A 20,514-nucleotide genomic window follows, 5' to 3' on the forward strand; every position below is an offset into this window, starting at 1 on the left:
TCCGGACCTGATTGTAGGGAGCAAAGTTGTACTTTTCCTCCCTAGGGAGGAAAAGTAAAAGTAACATCATGGTATGTCATTCATGAAATATAACTTATTGACGCCCTGCATAATATCTATTTTCTATTACGTAAGTATCTATACATTTTAACATTTATTTATAAAACACTCTGTATTTTGCAGAATGGTAAAAAACAGTAAATTGTTATTTTGATTTAACAATGTTTACATTAATAATTTGACTTATATTTGACAGTTGACAGTTATATTGTACCTACTTGTTAGATTTAGTTCTAATAAATTTTGTTGGTTAGTTAAATAAAATAAATTAAGTAAAAATGAAAAAATGACTTGTTATTTGAGGAAGGTGGAAAAACCATATGTATAACATGGGAGTAAAGTGCCTTTTCCTCCCTTGAATGATTACTGCCCTCCGCTACGCGTCGGGCAGTAAACTTCATTCTCGGGAGGAAAAGTAGCACTTTCCTCCCTTATTATACAAATAGCTATTATGTACTTGTGTTTTTGAGCCTTGAACATCGTCATTTTTCGATTTTTTTCAGTTTTAAATTGTTTATAACTCGGAAACGAATAATTTTAGACAAAAACTACAAAAGACCTTTTTTGTTCCATATGATTCAAACAACCTAAAATAAGTCTGCCAGGGCTGAAACAATTGATTTTTATAATTTGTTTAATTTTTTTTTAAATAAATATAGAAATAACTCAGAAATTACGGCATTTCGGTATAGGAAATATTACATGAAAATTAATTAGTAGTTATTATGGTTCAAAATGCAAAAATATACAGGGTGTTCTATTCGAAATACTAAAGTTCATTATATTTTCAAAAAAACGCAAGATCTGGTAACAATCTGTAATTACCACACTATAATATCGGCCGCATTAGAAGACCTTTACTCACCAAATTCTATAAAAATCGTTCAAGTCGTTTCCGAGATATTTGAGGCGTTCCATACATAAAACTCACTCTGTATAAATGTTATATAATTAAACTGCGCGTATTACTTTGTATTAATTCTTGTTAAAAAAAGTCAATCTTAAAATTTTCAATTAAGAGCAAACAAAAATTTTCAACTAATAATAGTGTCAAAGCTATTGCGTAATGTGCTATAATTTAATTTGTATTTTTTTTATTTTTTATTTGAATAAATGGCAAATTATAGAACTCTTTTATTCCATTTCATTTCATATACCTAATGTGAGAGTCCATCAATCCCTTTCTAGACAGATAATGTTCTTTAAAATACAGTCTAGATAAGTTTATGTCATTTGTTTGTTTTTTTGTGTTTTCACCATGTTTTAGCACATATCAGGTTATTAAATGCAAACGTTTATTAAGAAACAGACCTACTCCCGTGGGACATGGTAGATAGCCCAGTTAGTTAGAGTATAGGCAGGGATAGTTTAGATCGTGGGTTCAAACCCACTTAATGTGAGTTGTTTTATTAATAAATAGCAATACGCTAGTGGGTAATTGCGAGATTTGCAAGACTCTTGCTGCAAGACCAAGACTGGGAGTGCAATACCAAGACCAAGACCAAGACCAGGTGTACTGGTGCAAGACCAAGACCAAGACTGTCCAAGTCTCGTCTTGGTCTTGCATTTGGGCAACACTAGAGCAGGGATAGACGGGCAGATTTCATACACCCGGTAGTTATTCTACGTGTTTTGATTTAACGAAGTGGTGATTTATTGGGCGTGTCTAGATCTACTCCACACGAGACAAGCATGTCTCCCTGCGGCCTGCTGAGAAACATAAGGTCTCAGCTGTTGATTTTAAGACCTGTGAGTTTGTCTCTTACTCCACTTGTTCCCCAAAAATTTCCGGAGAAAATTTCTAGTTTTCACCTTTTGTCTTGTACTCTAGCAGTAGAATTTATATGTTACTGACCGATCTAGTATGACTCCATGATATTTGAGCCTATCAGTATGTTCCAAGTGTTGTCCTTCCGAGGATACATTCAGTTTTATATGCGCCAAATGGTTGTTGAGATGGAATGCACGTATGCACTTGGGTTTTAGTAGGGTTTGGTTTTAATGATTTTTGTTTGTAGTAAGTTGATATCATGTTTAAAACCTCTTCCATTGTTGACTCTAGTTGTGTGAGAGTTTTCCCTTTTACGGCGATACCAAAGTCATCAGTGTAAACAAACATTGCATTGGGTGCATTGGCTGGTCGTTGTTATAGATGTTAAATAGGGACGGCGCCAGATCGCTTCCTTGAGGTAGTCTATTTCATTTTTACATCTGATCCTCTTTCCATTTAGCACAACGTAGAAGTGTCTAGTGAAGAACTGAACAGCGATCTAATGATCTTTACCAGGTCATAGTCAAGCACTGTGTTATAGATCTTAGTTAGCAAGGTTCTGTGGTTTATTGTTGCTATCGTATGCCGCTATAATACTTCTTTTTATTTAATTTTTGCTGGATTCAAAATGAAGCGTTAATACAATTTGGACACGTAGCATAGCAGATATATCAGATGGTGCTACTCGGTAGTTCAGGATCTTTCCTGGGTTTCAGCAGATAACTTTTTATTTACACCATAGTTTTGTAATTTGGTAGTTAGACCGACGGATGTTAAATAGATCGAGCACCCATTGTCTCGCTTTTGACATTTTGACCCGAAGTGCTTTCTCTGCTCTGTTAGGATTTCCTCAACCCTAGGTTATTTTCCATGTTTCATACCGTCCATATAATTTTTGAGCTTTTCGATGGCAATTGGGTTTAGCAAGAAAGTTGTTTCCTGTTCTTGAGTTCTTATAATCTCTGGTGGTTTATTATTACCGAAGAATATAAACATTACGCGTTTTTGATATTAACAATGAGAATACTCCTAACCTAATAAATTCTTCAGCATTTTTCTTTATCCTAAAATTTTTAGAACACAATCTTTATACCGTAGATTTTACTTGTGGTCCATACTAGTTGATCTTCTTCTTCTTCTTATCGTGCATATCTAACATGGATATTTTGATTTTATTGACTGCTATACTAACCTATCAATAAATAAATATCAAAAAAATTTTTGACCATTTTCGTAGATTTTGAAGCCAGGATATTCTTCTTCTTCCTGAAGCTCTTTTACCATGCACCTTACCTTGAAGTATCGTCTGAAGTTTGAAGTCCATTATGCATTATGTGGCACAGGTATAGTCGGTTCGCTAAACTCAAGACACAACTGGCTAGTGATTTTAGTAAGTAATTTTGACAATTTCGTAAAATTGGCAAAACAATAATTACTAATAGTCCAGAAAGCCACTGCGCATCCGCTAGGAAAAATATTCTAATTCGGCTTTTTTGCACAATCTTACTCAAAAAGGACTCCTTTTAACAAATTTGCATGTTGCCAGGACCAAAAGGTGGTCAAAAATTTTTTAAACGTTTTTTTTTTGTTTTTTTCCTAAAATTATTTTTTTTGCATGAAAAACAGTTTTTTTTAGGTTTTTCGGATCATTCCAAACAGAAAAGGTATTTAGTGACTTTTCTCTAAAAATGATAGTTTTTGACATATAAGCGATTAAAAATTGAAAAATTGCGAAATCGGCCATTTTTAACCCTCAAAACCTATGTGAAAAACTGAAAATTTGAATGTTACCAAGGTAGATAGATATTCTTTAAACATCGATTGATGAAATCCCGAAGAGTTTTTTGCAATACAATATTCAAAACTCCTTCGTTTTTTAATTGCTAATCAAGCGTGCGCGACACTATTTTCCACCGACAGTATGTTGCAAATGAAAGGAATAAATTCGTTATTTCGTAAACCGGCGACTTTAAGGAAAAATCCCGAAACAGGTCGATTTTATTTTTAAATTATGATATTGTGGCATATATGGTATACTAGTGACGTCATCCATCTGGACGTGATGACGTAATCGATGATTTTTTTAAAGGAGAATAGGGGTCATATGCTAGCTCATTTGAAAGGTTCTTCAATCCTCTATTCAGTAATATAAACATTTACATAATTATTTATACAGGGTGTCCAAAAAATTTTTATTAAATTAGATTATTTGACAAAGAAAGAAGTAGAAGGACACCCTGTATAAATAATTATGTAAATGTTTACATTACTGAATAGAGAATTGAAGAACCTTTCAAATGAGCTACCACACGACCCCTATTCTCATTTAAAAAAATCATCGATTACGTCATCACGCCCAGACGGATGACGTCACTAGTATACCATATATGCCACAATATCATAACTTAAAAATAAAAATCGACCTATTTCGAGATTTTTCCTTAAAGTCGCCGGTTTACGAAATAACGAATGTATTCCTTTCATTTGCAACATACTGCCGGTGGAAAATAGTGTCGCGCAGGCTTGATTAGCAATTAAAAAACGAAGGAGTTTTGAATATTGTATTGCAAAAAACTCTTCGGGATTTCATCAATCGATGTTTAAAGAATATCTATCTACCTTGGTAACATTCAAATTTTCAGTTTTTCACATAGGTTTTGAGGGTTAAAAATGGCCGATTTAGCAATTTTTCAATTTTTAATCGCTTATATGTCAAAAACTATCATTTTTATAGAAAAGTCACTAAAGACCTTTTCTGTTTGGAATGATCCGAAAAACCTAAAAAAACTTTTTTCCATGCAAAAAAAATAATTTTAGGAAAAAAACAAAAAAAAAACGTTTAAAAAATTTTTGACCACCTTTTGGTCCTGGCAACATGCAGTTAAAAGGAGTCCTTTTTGAATAAGATTGTGCAAAAAATCCGAATTAGAATATTTTTCCTAGCGGATGCGCAGTGGCTTTCTGGACTATAAATAGTTAGTAATTTTAAATTGGCCAAAAACAAAAAAATTACCTACTAAAATCACTAGCCAGTTGTGTATGATGAATTTAGCGAACAGACTATAGCCAGGTATTCCAGTTTACGACGTTTTGTGGTTATGAATAGTAGCGCACTGGAAAAATATTTGAAAACCTTAAAGCTATAAACTGTAAAACAAAGCAAAGAACAGATCAGAATGGGGAAATATCCTGGAAAAGCCAAGACCTACAAAGGGTTGTCGAGCTAATGATGATCATGGAACATGTACAAATTAGATAGAGTTTGACGAGTGTGTAAAGAGTGTAAGTTCAGTTTCAGAATCTTGGACTATCAGCTGATGTTGAGACAAACAGTATTTTTTTATTCGTATATAGTTTATCATTTGTGCACCTATTAAACTGTATTTACTTTAATTGCATATTGACCAAAGCACTAATTTGGATGCTTCATAGATGCATTAAACCTTTTATGATGTCTCGCGCCCCGTAGCAATGCCCATGTATTCAAACTTTGTTAATTTTAAAACAAAGCGTATTCATTAGAAAACAATAGAGATACATCAGTAAAAGAGCTGCTGGATCTAAAAAACAGGTAAATTATAACCTCATCCACATCTACCCCTATCTGAACGAATCCGGCCAACGACGAATGCAGAATAGTCCAGGGAAGTAAGAATTTTCTCAGGACTTTGAATAATCCAAATATAGTAGGGTATAGTTAGACCCAAACCCAGATATCCAAAGTGACAGTTATCCTCCAACACCAAATTGTTCTATATGGTCCACATAATGATCAGAAAAAAGTCACACCATTTTGAGCGTCGGGTTTGGGGGGAGAGGGGGGAGAAATCTGCAAATTCGTAGTTTTTTACGTTTTTCGTCAATATTTCTAAAACTAAGCGGTTTAGCATGAACAATCTTTTACACAAAATTGTTCCACATTAAATTTGAAATAAAAAAGGCCCTATGCATAACCCTTCTAAAATGAACGGTTCCAAAGTTACGGAGGTAGTATAGTATAATTGGTCCAAAAAAAGGCCTAACCCAGACATCCAAAGTAAAAGTTTTCCTTCAACACCAAATTGTTCTATATGGTCCACATATTGTTCAGTAAAAAGTTACACCATTTTGAGCTTCCGGTTTGGGGGGATATGGGGGAGAAGTCGGTAAATTAGTAGTTTTTTTACGTTTTTCGTCAATATTTCTAAAACTATACATTAGCGCAAGGAATGTTCTATAGAAAAATGTTCTACATAAAATTTAAAAGAAAAAAGGTTTTATACATAATTGTTATAAAATCAACGGTTCCAGAGTTACGGAGGGTGAAAACTGGAGGTTTTCGATACTTTTTATATTTACCGATTTCTCCCCCCTCTTCCCCCCAAACCCGACACTCAAAATGGTGTGACTTTTTTCTGATCATTATGTGGACCATATAGAACAATTTGGTGTTGGAGGATAACTTTCACTTGTATGGGTTTTTGGTATAATTATATCATAAATATTGCCCAAAAAATATAAAAAGTATCGAAAACCTCGACTTTTCACCCTCCGTAACTATGGAACCGTTGATTTTATAACAATTATGTATCAAACATTTTTTGTCTTAAATTCCGTGTAAAATATTTTTGTATATAACTTTGTTTACGCTAAAGCATAGTTTTAGAAATATTGACGAAAAACTTAAGAAAAACTACTAATTTACCGGCTTCTCTCCCATTTCCCTCCCAAACCGGACGCTCAAAATGGTGTAACTTTTTACTGAACAATATGTGGACAATATGTAGTCATAGTTATAGTCATAGTAGCTGAGGATCTAGGTATGGCAAGAGAGATGGTACAAGAACTCGTTGTAGCTACAGAAAATATAGGTTTAAATATAAACATCTCGAAAACAAAAATAATGACAAATTTGGTACCCAACCAGAACATCAGTATTGGTGGGAAGGAAATAGAACTCGTAGATAGATATAAATACCTGGGACATGAAATTACGATTGGCAGGGATAACCAGACTCATGAGCTGAAGAGAAGAATCGGTCTTGGGTGGGCAGCATTTGGAAAACTGAGAGAAACTTTTAAAAGTGAGTTACCCACATGTCTAAAGAGAAAGGTATTCGATCAGTGCGTCCTCCCAGTCTTGACGTACGGATCAGAAACACTTACCTTAACTAAAGCCTCGGCTACCAAACTAAGAGTCATGCAGAGAAGAATGGAGCGGTCAATGTTAGGAATAACTCTGCGAGACAAAATCAGAAACGAAAAAATCAGGAGAAGAACAAAGGTGACTGACGTCATCGAGAGGATAGCCAGGTTGAAGTGGAGATGGGCAGGACACGTAGCCAGAATGACAGATGGGCGATGGACGAAGAGGTTATTGGAATGGAGGCCAAGAGAAGACAAGAGAAGCGTCGGTCGACCGCCTACAAGATGGACTGACGACTTAAGAAAGGTAAATAAAAACTGGATGAGGGCGGCGCAGGATAGATGGGGTTGGAAACGAGGGGAGGAGGCCTATGTTCAGCAGTGGACTTTTGAGGCTGGATGATGATGATGATGTGGACCATATAGAATATTTTGGTGTTGGAGGAAAACTTTTACTTTGGATGTTTGGGTTAGGCCTTTTTTTTGGCCAGTTATACTATACTACCTCCGTAACCATTCATTTTAGAAAGATTATGCATATGGCCTTTTTTATTTCAAATTTAATGTAGAACAGTTTTGTATAGAAGGTTGTTCATGCTAAACCGCATAGTTTTAGAACTATTGGCGAAAGACTTAAAAAACTACAAATTTATCGATTTCTCCCCCCTCTCCCCCCCAAACCCGACGGTCAAAATGGTGTGACTTTTTTCTGGACATTGTGTGGACCATATAGAACAATTTGGTGTTGAAGGATAACTTTCACTTTGGATGTCTGGGTTATGCCATCTTTTGGATCAACTATACTATACTAATATCTGACATTTTTGAAGTTATATTTCTTTACGATCGAAATTTTATAATGCAGGGCGCATGCGCACACATAAAGTATGTAGTTCGTTGCTAATCTTTCAAGATATGTATGTATCAGCGCCTTCAGTGCAAATAAGTCATTAAAAGGATATTGTAACAAGAAAGAAGAAGATTTTCTGTTGGAGTGAATGCACAGAGAGTGATAAACTCCAAACAGACGTAGGAAAAAGAAGACCTACTTAATGTAGCCAAAGGAACAAAAATGGATGGTTTCTACGTTGAAGAAGCCGAAGTAACTAGAATACTACTTTGCAGTAGTACTAGTATGGAACTATGCAAATGAAAACAGTATACTTGATAGAGAAAGGGGATGAAAAAAATTATGAATAGATAAATGTAACTTGAATGGCTAGCTAAATATGCAAGAGAATGGCCACTTGACACTCAAGGAAGGATTCTGCCAATTTGCACGCCTATTTTTGACCAGACAATAAATTAAAGGAAATGATAATGATGGCTAGAAAAGAAGATATTAAGATAATGTTCAGAAGATAGATAGAGTAAATATAATAATATAATGAAAATAGAATAAATTTTTGGGCGCCAGAAGAAGGCTAACTAGGTTAACACTCTTCCAGGTATTCTACGCTGCTATAGAGTATATTAAATTTGTAGTACAAGTATATTAAATGTATAAATTTAAAGAATTAAAAAAAATTCACAATAAATGTATATATTTATTAAATATAACTACTAGATATTCACAATCTCTGAGTTAAAACAAGTGACTAGTATGTGACTCTAAAATGACAAGAAATGGTAGATACTAGTGAAAGTCATTTACAGATTTATACAATTAAATAATGTAACAATAATGTGAATGAGGTTAGAAAATTTTTACAAATGAGTACCTCTAATATAGGAAGTACAAACTACACCTAGATTAGTATGAACCCTTCACCAAATAACACTTGTACGATTGTAATACGTACACCCTAATTGAATACTACCTGATATTAGAACAATGAAAATACCTAATGTATATAATATATATTATACAACTCTCAATGAGTTGATGGGTAACAAGTCCCTAAATGAACCAACTTAGTACTGGATACAAAGATCCTTTTCTGACTAGTGGTTCTAAATACTAACAGCAAGTAAAACTAGTACCTTCCTGAGGGGATGGGTACTAGGGATTTATTCGAATTTAATATAAAAAGTTTAATAGCGAAAGTTAAATAATATTTACCAAAAAATCTAATAAAAATTGAAAATTATGAAGCAAGTTAAATGATTTTAAATTTAGGTGAATTGAACTAATATTATTTTTAAATTAAATGAGGAAACAAGTCTAAAATTAATACAAACCAAGTGAAAAGAACATGTAGGTGGAGAATATTCGAGCTCGAAACTTCTACCAGGAATTATATAAATTTGGGGAACACTACTAACTGTAAGGTATGGCTGTTATATCTAAAATGTACTTAAATTTGTGGAGAAAGAAAAACATATATGTGTAATTAAATTATGAAAGTATGAAATGTCCTGAATATTACTAGAAAAAAAAAATATGTCTTTAACTGGTATGAACAAATGTCCCCCAAAACAAACCCCTTTTCACATGTTCCAACAACGATCCTTGGTGTCTGGTACCAAATCCGTGGAACGAAGTTATCACCGAAGTGGTGCAACTGCCCAATAGCTAATGAAACTACCCTCGGAGGGTGCAGGATGATGAATCAATACAAAAACAAATGGGAGACGGTATCCTTTGGCTTGTTCCCTGATTGATCGAACGTTGGAAGTGTCTGCTCTCGGTGTTAGAGAGGGTTTACCATCAGTAATGAGATTTCTCCAGAATGGCTAAAAACAAAAATATTCCCAGTTTATTTCTAATAAAACAGGTTTGAAAGAGCAGTAAGAAGACAAGTTAACGAGGAGGTTTTTAGAAGACTCCAAAAAACCGACCTTTCATTGACCCAAAAAACCTATCTAGCTTGACATTTTAACCATGGGTTGTGATAAGACTTTTAACAAATATGGCCTTGATTCGAATAGACAAGGAGAATTACAATTTACATGTAGAATGTCTTTTTTTTTTTTTTTATCTTAACAAATAATATATTTGGTTTTTTTTTTTTCAAATGAAGTTGTACATGTTTTGTATAAAGAAATAGGTACTGTAAAAATATATGAACATACTAGATATGGGAAAAGAATTATGAAGTCTATGAAGTAAAATTTAATAGGTTTCAGGAAGAACTTTTCAAAACAAAGAAATTTTTTTTTTGTCAGAAAAAGTTTCAGAACTGGAAAATTTTGATGAACATAACCACATATTAAGAATATTATTAAAGATCTTTTCTGGATACATTATAGAAACTGCAATATTCTACATAAAACCAATCGATGACTTGATTTAAATTAAATCTATAATGAGAACTATAATTGCCAAAATTATGATACCATCTTAAGAACTATTATAAAAAACATACCGGCGTGAGATCCGTTTTCTTACAGTTCCATTATTCCGTCACTTTAATTCACCCAAAAAAACAAATATAACTTGCAATAGCAATAATTGAACTATGCAACAGGAAATAACTTATTTAATTTACAAAGAAATTCACGCCGCCATCTGCACTCACATGACACTCCCAAGTCAATGGCCTCCCTTCACCGTTCCGACCTCGTGACAGCTGGCGACAGGCGTCAGTACCAACCTCACGAAATATCAATGTGGCCACGATACACCCAGTATGACGTCGCTAAGGGAATTTTGTGCGAACGGGTTTTTAATATTATAAGAAAATAATTTTAACAATAATCCAATAAGGTGTTCCCATTAATAATTAATTAGATAAGTGACGGAACGTCACATTCTCCTCCTACTGGGAGAAAAAAAAATTTAATCAAAATTTTTTTTTATATCTCTAAATATTAAACTAAAGTAGTAGTAGTGTATTATTTCTCGTCGATTCGCAAGATTACAAATAACTACAAACCATGCCTCAGGAGAAAGCAGGATGGTCACTGCAGCAGATATCATGAACCGCAACAGATGACTCGAAGTGATATTAAGATATCCTCGGCATTTTGTCTAAAAGCCAAAGATAAACTAAATAATTTACTAAAGTTCATAATGACAAATAAATGTCGAATGGGCCCTAAATCCAAAATTGAACTATCCAGGGACATCAGCTTTATAAAGTGTATATCCAAGGACGAACAACCAGGCAAAGGTGTGAGCCTATTCGTACAATAACGCAAGTAAATATACTAAAGTAAGACCAAAGAAATCAATAACTAAAATAAGTGAAGAATCGAACACTTAATCCAAAACTGAACTAACAATGGACACCAGATTCGTACTAGCATATCCAGAGAAGGACAATCAGGAAGATTTATGGAACGATTCTCACCAATATCAAATAATACAAATAATAAACATACCAAAGGTATCCAAACTCATTAACCAAAATAAATGTGGAACCGGACACTCAAAGACATCCAAAGTCGGACTATCAGTGGACACCAGATTCATAAAAGCATATCCAAAGAAGAACGACCAGGAAGATTTATTGACCAATTCACACCAATACTAAATCATAGAAATAAATTAGGTCTACGTACACCCACATCCGGTAACACGAACCTATCCAACCGAATAAACAAAATAAGTGAAGAATCGGACACTTAATCCAAAATCGGACTATCAATGGACACCAGATTTATAAGAGCATATCCAAAGAAGAACGATCAGAAAGATTTTTGGACCAATTCTCACTAATACTAAATGAACTAAAATTGGTTCATGCTGGTATTCACACTAATTATAGCATCTTGCTACAACAGGGGTATTAGAATAACCAAACATAGGTAAAGAACCAATTGTAATAATAAAATCTAAATAGAGAACTTACAAGTTCTATGACACCATGATACATGATAGAAAGAAAAAAAAATATGTTGAGAACGTGCAACCAATTTTAAATAAAACTGTAGATTCATGGGTTCTCGCATACATAGAATTATCCAGGAAATATTCCTGAATCTAAACAACAACTGATGCCTAAGGAAAGAAGTGGGAAAATACTAAAAAAAAATTAATCATTTGTCTAAACACCCCAAACACCAAATTAACGAACTACTATGTATAGGGATAGTCAACAACAAAACATACTATGAAGTACGAGACATAATATAAACTAAATACTTCCCTATCAAATGGTAAACATGTAACTGGAATAATTAGACTAATTACACAAGGATGTGATGACGAATAGACGTCTGCGTACTCTGCCATGAAGACATAGGTTACGAAATCGGATAGCAGTGATCAGTTGCTGAATTTCGAACCCACGTATTCACTATCTAGAATTAACAGAGTATTGGCAGACTAGTTCAGAAGAAGAAATCCATACACACATCAAAATTCCAAACTAATTCCAGAATCATATTGTCTAGGGCATAAAGATATAAATTATTACAAAGTATTTAAGAGATCCGTGACAAATATCAATACAGTAACCAATATCAAATTAAGACCCACAACATCTTTCCTATATGGCAAATCCAATAAGAAGATAATAAAGGATATATTTAAAAGATAGTATGTAATCAAATATCAAAAATAAAACACACAACCTGAGATAAGTAGTGTATAATATCGTTAGTTCCATAGTTCCATAATAAATATCAATATTAAACCAACTTACTTGTATGAGCCTACATATTCAAATATAAATCTATAATAATCAACACCCTTCTATAATAAGGTGTGAGGTGTACACACTAAAAATACAAGTGAAGTTCTTATTAAATAGATAATCCTACCGACAGGATTAGTTGCTAAATGTTGACTCATGGTAATTAAAGGGCACCATTAATAATACAAAAAAAAATGATAAGCTCATACATAAGAGTATTACATAAATTATTAACCTAATGATTCCTAAATTGGAAGTCAGCTAACAACAATGCCAAAAGATAAAATTGCTATGTACCTGCCCTATATGGTGAATACAACATTAGACTATAATATCAAATAATAATAAGGATTGAGCTAAAGACAAATAGAGGAAGAGGTTAGCTCTAACAACCCTATAAAGTTAATCTTCTTCCGAAGATGACGAATCAACCTCATCCCTGGTGTTATCAGGCAGTAAATCCTTTATGTGAAATTGTCCAATTCGTTTGTTAGTCGAATTGTCCTTCAATTCATACACTAAAGGGGATATTACCTTCACAACCGTACAGGGAATATATTTCTGGCAAAATTTTGCCGAAATAGCATCACCCTTATTAGACTTTACAAAGTTTCGCTTCAACACTCTATCTCCAACGAAGAATCGCAGATCTCTTTTCCTCAAATTATACTGCTGCTGGTTCCTTAAATAGGAAGTTTTTAACTTCTTCCTAATGTCAGAAAAAATTTGAGGTAGAGTCTGGAGATCATCTAAGCGATGAAGGTTATCGGATATCTGAGGGAGATTTGTGGAAGTGTCTGAAATTGCACCAAAATAGTCACCAGATAAAGCAACATTTCTACCAAAATTGAGATATGCCGGAGAACATTGGGTCACCTCATGGACAGATGTCCTTATGGCTTGAGCTATGGAATGGATATATTGATCCCAAGCTCTGTGATCTGGGAATGTATAGGACCTAAGGGCTGTGACGATACTGCGATTCACTCTCTCAGTATGATTGGCTTGAGGATGGTAGGCAGCATTATAAAAGGTCTTCTGAACCTTATATTTAGCTAAAAGATCTTTAAAGGCCTTTGATACAAACTGAGGACCGTTGTCACATGACACAATTTGGGGAACACCATACACCAAAAAGACTTGTTCCTCCAAATATTTCAAAATTGCTGGAGTTGTGGCCTGACGAAGAGGACAAACTAAAGGAAATTTGGTGAAATAATCCACAACTACCAAGCAATAGGTATTACCCTTGTAGCTCCGAGGATACGGTCCAATGAGATCCATTGAGATCATCTGCCAAGGAAAATTAATGTTCCTGAAGGACCCCATAAGTCCAGCTTGTGGTAAATTACTTGGTTTACAAGTAGCACAAACCATGCATTTAGAAATGTACTTTTTAATAGACTTCCGCATGCCAGGCCAATAATATAATTCAGCAATACGGTGATAAGTCTTATAAAACCCAAAATGACCAGCTGTAACTTCATCATGAAACATATGCAGAATATTTTCCCTATTTGGTGTAGGTACAACTATTTTCCACTCCGACATATTGGATAAGGACTCTATAGGACTTAAGATGTGTTTGTACAGTATATTGTTCTCTACCTTAAAATCAGGATAATTTTGTGGGTCTTGAGTGACCCTATCAATCATATTGTGATACCACTCATCAGGAGTTAATGTGGACAAATCTAAAACATTAAGATCATGGACACGGGAAAGAGCATCAGCAACCACTACACCGTTGGCCTTTCGATGAACAATTTTATATGAATAGGCAGCCAGTTTGCATATCCATCGGGAAAGTCTCTGAGATGGGTTTTTCATACTATGAAGCCATACCAAGGAACTATGGTCCGTAATTATAGTGAAATTACGACCCTCTAAATAATAACGGAATGCTTCTAACCCATGTATGATAGCTAAGAGTTCTTTCTCCGTGGTGGAATAGTTTTTCTGGGCCTTATTTAATTTCTTACTCGTGTAGGCTATGGGATGTTCAGAGCCATCTTTCAACTGAAACAACACGCCACCAGAAGCAGTATTAGAGCAATCAGTCATCAAATAAAAATGCTCGTTAAAATTAGGTGACATCATAACCGGTGCGCTAGTTAAAGCCTCTTTAACGTGCCTAAAAGCTTCATCGGCCTCAGGAGTCCAAGTAATGGTCTGCCCTTTTTTCCTGTTCTTCAGAAGATCATTAAGGGGTGACAACAAGGTAGAGTACGAAGGTACAAACCGGCGATAATATCCACACATTCCCAATATCCTACGGACTTGGGTGGTGGTCTTAGGTATAGGGAAATTCTTAATAGCAACTATTTTCTCAGGATCAGTCCTTAGACCCTGATTATCAACAACATAACCCAAAAACTTAAGACTAGGGCGACAAAACTGACACTTATCCAAATTAATCGTTAAATTAGCTTCCTTAAGACGTAAAAACAACTTATCTAAAATTTCCATATGAAGGGCAAAATCAGGGGTGACAACCAAAATATCGTCCAAATAATAGAAAACATAGGGCTCTAACTGTGGACCAATGACTAAATCCATCAGACGACACATTGTCTGGGGAGCAGAAACAAGACCGAAAGGCATGGTGACAAACTGGAACAGTCCTTTACCACTGACAGCAAAAGCAGTATACTTCTTGCTCTCTTCACTCAGTGGGATCTGTAAGAAGGCCTTAGACAAATCAATCGAAGAGATATATTTGGCATTCTGAAGTTTGCTCAAAATCACGTCGATTCGGGGAATTGGATAAGCATCCCTGTTAGTGGTGATACTGTTTAGTTTTCGACCATCAAAGCAGATCCTGAAGGATCCATCCTTCTTCTTTGTTAACCAGAGTGGGGAACAATAGGACGACGTTGAATGTTCTATGATATTTAAAGCAAGCATCGAATCTACTTCTTTTTCTAAATCTGCCTGCCAGGCTTGAGGTATGGGATACTGATATAATCTGAAGGGAGTAGGATTTCCCACCTCAATAGTGTGAGATATTAATGAAGTACGACCTAGTTTGTCATTTGAAGAAATAGTAGTAAACTGAGAGATCATATTCTCCAATTGCCTTTGTTCAGCACTAGATAAACTGGAAAAATCATGAATAGCACTAAGAGTAGACAGATTGAATTCAGATATGGAAAAAGAAAAATCAGAACAACTTAAGGTGCTATTAAATGCATTGAAGAAGTCCATACCTAAAATTATAGAATTCTGTACAGAAGGAATAACATAAAATGTAATTTGCCTACATAAGTTTGCCACTGTGATTTCAATTTGGAGTTTGCCTGTAATAGACTGAACTGTACCATCTGCTGTAGATACTTGCAAGGATGAAATGGGCATAATGGGAATATTAGCAATTTTCAATAAATTTAATGAATGTGCCCCTATCAAAGAAATATTAGAGCCACTATCTAATAAAGCTAAACACGGTTGTCCTAAAATTTGTATAGGTAGATACGGCCTATTATCATTTTGTTTCCTAACCAATAGAGAATTAATATCTAAGTCTAAAGTATTTGGTTGGCTACAACCGTTATATGGAACTACTTCACTATCAAAATTATTATTATGCTTAACACTACTAATTAAAGAAGAATTTGTGGATTTGTAATCATGTGAACCCTGCGAATTCAACGTATCCTGACAAAAAGTTAATTTCTGGACTGATTTTGATTTGTGGTGTGTGCTTGTTTCTTGAACGGTACTCTCTTCCCTTTCCGACTGGAAGATGGGTTTGAGTTGCTGGGTGTGCTTGGGCCGACGGTCTCGTTGTCTGATGGAGTTTGATTCCCTGATTGGGAGGTGGACGGAGAAACGCTCAGGGGACGGAACTCCGACATTTCGTTTCCCGAACACTTAGAACAGTTCCTTTTAAGGGTGTTCTCTAGGCCACAACCATGGCAGAAAATACGGGTTTGAGGAATCCTACAATTGTAAAACGGGTGGCCAACCTGACCACAATTCCAGCAGACAACAGAACTAACAACAGAAACATTATGTTCATGACCCTTATTTTGCCAAGAACGTTGCCTAAAGGAAGTTGGCTGAGAAGAAGAATTAGAAGAGGATCTAGATGTGGATGGAGGTTGAGAAGACCAGGATAACGTTTCCTCCAAACGTTTGCACTTTACAGTGAGGTCATCAATGTTCTGAATGTCCATCAGAGCTAATTGTTGATGGTAAAAGGGTAATAGACACTTAAGGATAATTTTAATTTTAGATAAATCTGACAAAGGAGTGTCTAGACGACTACACATACCTAATATAGTATTAATAAACATAGTAACAGATTCCCCAGGTTTCTGCTTATGATTTTTAATTTGATCTAGTAAATCGTCCTGGAATGAGTAAGGAAGAAAATCTGACTTCAACCTTTTAATCAGATCCAACCAACAAGAAAAACTACCCCTATTATTCATAAACCATGTAAAAGCTGGACCGGTGAACAGTTCAGCAGAAGCAGCAAACAAATCCTCTTCAGAGACACCTCTAGACACACGAAGACATTCAACCCTTTCTAAAAACGACATTACATCAGTGTGCTGTTTTTCACCAGAAAATGAAATACCCCATTTGTGTACTTGCACAGGTTTGGGGTAGGTGAAGCTAGATACGTTGACGGGAGCATTAGGAGTAGAGGTAGCTACGGGGTTAACTCTAGAATCAAGTTCACCCTCTAGGGTTAATATTCTAAGAGAAACAGACTTCTTAAAAGGTTCCTGTTCTTCAGTAGCACAGTGTAACAAGTGTACACGGCCAGAAATATGGGCTAAACGAGATGTTAATCGCGCGTATTCTGCATCATTTACAGTTCCCCGAAACTTCTCGATTTTTTTAGACAAGCTGTCTAATGTTTCAGAGATTCCTTTCTGTTGTTCCTCAAAAGGAATATGTGCAGCTGAAATTTGGAGAAAACTCCTATTGCCTGCTTCTTGTTTTAAAGCACCCCGCAGAAGATTGCGTTTTCTATCGACTGTTGCCAACTCCTCTGGTACTACGTCCCTAATATTCAACTCATAGTCCAATTCGTCCACCAGAAGATGTTCCACTTTAAAAGCACACATGATGATAACAAAATTATTGACAAACAGTCCAAAGATCAGAAGTATGAAATATAACTAAGTTTGCACGCAGAATATATAAGTACTGAGAAAAGATTAGCAACACACCAACAAAATCAAAACGGCCAGCAAATATATATTATCAGGTATATAAGCGAATAAATAAATAAGATCAAGTAAATAAATAAATGATCCAGTAAATAAAGTATACTTAAGAAAATCTAGTACCTAAATACTGGAAATAAATTTTTAGTTATATGTAACTTACTACCACTCTAGAAAAAAAATATATATGATCAACGCTTAAGTGTACCTCCAAATATACCACTATTGGATGGAGGAATAAAATATATGTTGTATGTAATATAAGTAATAGCAATATTAAATATAAGTTCCCAATAAAATACAAAATCTAATCTAGAATGTGAGTTGCACAATCATAAACTATAATGAGGTCTCAAAATATGGAAAAAAAATAAATAAATACAGCGTATAAGAATACCTGATAAATATCAGAAAATATTAACGATAAAATAAATAAGTAATAAAATGAGTATAGATATACCAACGGAAATAACAAAGAAACTTCAGATAAAAGAAAAGAAATGACCTAAATGAACTGTCTTAGACCAAAAATAAGGCACCACGTTGGGAAGCCGATGTAACAAGAAAGAAGAAGATTTTCTGTTGGAGTGAATGCACAGAGAGTGATAAACTCCAAACAGACGTAGGAAAAAGAAGACCTACTTAATGTAGCCAAAGGAACAAAAATGGATGGTTTCTACGTTGAAGAAGCCGAAGTAACTAGAATACTACTTTGCAGTAGTACTAGTATGGAACTATGCAAATGAAAACAGTATACTTGATAGAGAAAGGGGATGAAAAAAATTATGAATAGATAAATGTAACTTGAATGGCTAGCTAAATATGCAAGAGAATGGCCACTTGACACTCAAGGAAGGATTCTGCCAATTTGCACGCCTATTTTTGACCAGACAATAAATTAAAGGAAATGATAATGATGGCTAGAAAAGAAGATATTAAGATAATGTTCAGAAGATAGATAGAGTAAATATAATAATATAATGAAAATAGAATAAATTTTTGGGCGCCAGAAGAAGGCTAACTAGGTTAACACTCTTCCAGGTATTCTACGCTGCTATAGAGTATATTAAATTTGTAGTACAAGTATATTAAATGTATAAATTTAAAGAATTAAAAAAAATTCACAATAAATGTATATATTTATTAAATATAACTACTAGATATTCACAATCTCTGAGTTAAAACAAGTGACTAGTATGTGACTCTAAAATGACAAGAAATGGTAGATACTAGTGAAAGTCATTTACAGATTTATACAATTAAATAATGTAACAATAATGTGAATGAGGTTAGAAAATTTTTACAAATGAGTACCTCTAATATAGGAAGTACAAACTACACCTAGATTAGTATGAACCCTTCACCAAATAACACTTGTACGATTGTAATACGTACACCCTAATTGAATACTACCTGATATTAGAACAATGAAAATACCTAATGTATATAATATATATTATACAACTCTCAATGAGTTGATGGGTAACAAGTCCCTAAATGAACCAACTTAGTACTGGATACAAAGATCCTTTTCTGACTAGTGGTTCTAAATACTAACAGCAAGTAAAACTAGTACCTTCCTGAGGGGATGGGTACTAGGGATTTATTCGAATTTAATATAAAAAGTTTAATAGCGAAAGTTAAATAATATTTACCAAAAAATCTAATAAAAATTGAAAATTATGAAGCAAGTTAAATGATTTTAAATTTAGGTGAATTGAACTAATATTATTTTTAAATTAAATGAGGAAACAAGTCTAAAATTAATACAAACCAAGTGAAAAGAACATGTAGGTGGAGAATATTCGAGCTCGAAACTTCTACCAGGAATTATATAAATTTGGGGAACACTACTAACTGTAAGGTATGGCTGTTATATCTAAAATGTACTTAAATTTGTGGAGAAAGAAAAACATATATGTGTAATTAAATTATGAAAGTATGAAATGTCCTGAATATTACTAGAAAAAAAAATATGTCTTTAACTGGTATGAACAAATGTCCCCCAAAACAAACCCCTTTTCACATGTTCCAACAACGATCCTTGGTGTCTGGTACCAAATCCGTGGAACGAAGTTATCACCGAAGTGGTGCAACTGCCCAATAGCTAATGAAACTACCCTCGGAGGGTGCAGGATGATGAATCAATACAAAAACAAATGGGAGACGGTATCCTTTGGCTTGTTCCCTGATTGATCGAACGTTGGAAGTGTCTGCTCTCGGTGTTAGAGAGGGTTTACCATCAGTAATGAGATTTCTCCAGAATGGCTAAAAACAAAAATATTCCCAGTTTATTTCTAATAAAACAGGTTTGAAAGAGCAGTAAGAAGACAAGTTAACGAGGAGGTTTTTAGAAGACTCCAAAAAACCGACCTTTCATTGACCCAAAAAACCTATCTAGCTTGACATTTTAACCATGGGTTGTGATAAGACTTTTAACAAATATGGCCTTGATTCGAATAGACAAGGAGAATTACAATTTACATGTAGAATGTCTTTTTTTTTTTTTATCTTAACAAATAATATATTTGGTTTTTTTTTTTTCAAATGAAGTTGTACATGTTTTGTATAAAGAAATAGGTACTGTAAAAATATATGAACATACTAGATATGGGAAAAGAATTATGAAGTCTATGAAGTAAAATTTAATAGGTTTCAGGAAGAACTTTTCAAAACAAAGAAATTTTTTTTTTTGTCAGAAAAAGTTTCAGAACTGGAAAATTTTGATGAACATAACCACATATTAAGAATATTATTAAAGATCTTTTCTGGATACATTATAGAAACTGCAATATTCTACATAAAACCAATCGATGACTTGATTTAAATTAAATCTATAATGAGAACTATAATT

General features: G+C 34.2%; 1 long non-coding RNA gene across 1 annotated transcript; it reads right to left on the reverse strand.

The window, feature by feature from the left end:
* Positions 1–8,482: 8,482 nt before the first annotated feature.
* LOC126892808 (uncharacterized) lies at positions 8,483–19,159 on the reverse strand. Its single transcript, XR_007701009.1, has 2 exons — positions 19,018–19,159; positions 8,483–8,720 (listed from the first exon to the last, which is right to left on the reverse strand). It is a non-coding gene; the product is annotated as an uncharacterized LOC126892808 (long non-coding RNA).
* Positions 19,160–20,514: the final 1,355 nt, after the last annotated feature.

Source organism: Diabrotica virgifera, chromosome 9, assembly GCF_917563875.1.
Source record: "Diabrotica virgifera virgifera chromosome 9, PGI_DIABVI_V3a".
In the NCBI taxonomy this organism is placed as follows: Eukaryota; Metazoa; Arthropoda; class Insecta; order Coleoptera; family Chrysomelidae; genus Diabrotica; species Diabrotica virgifera.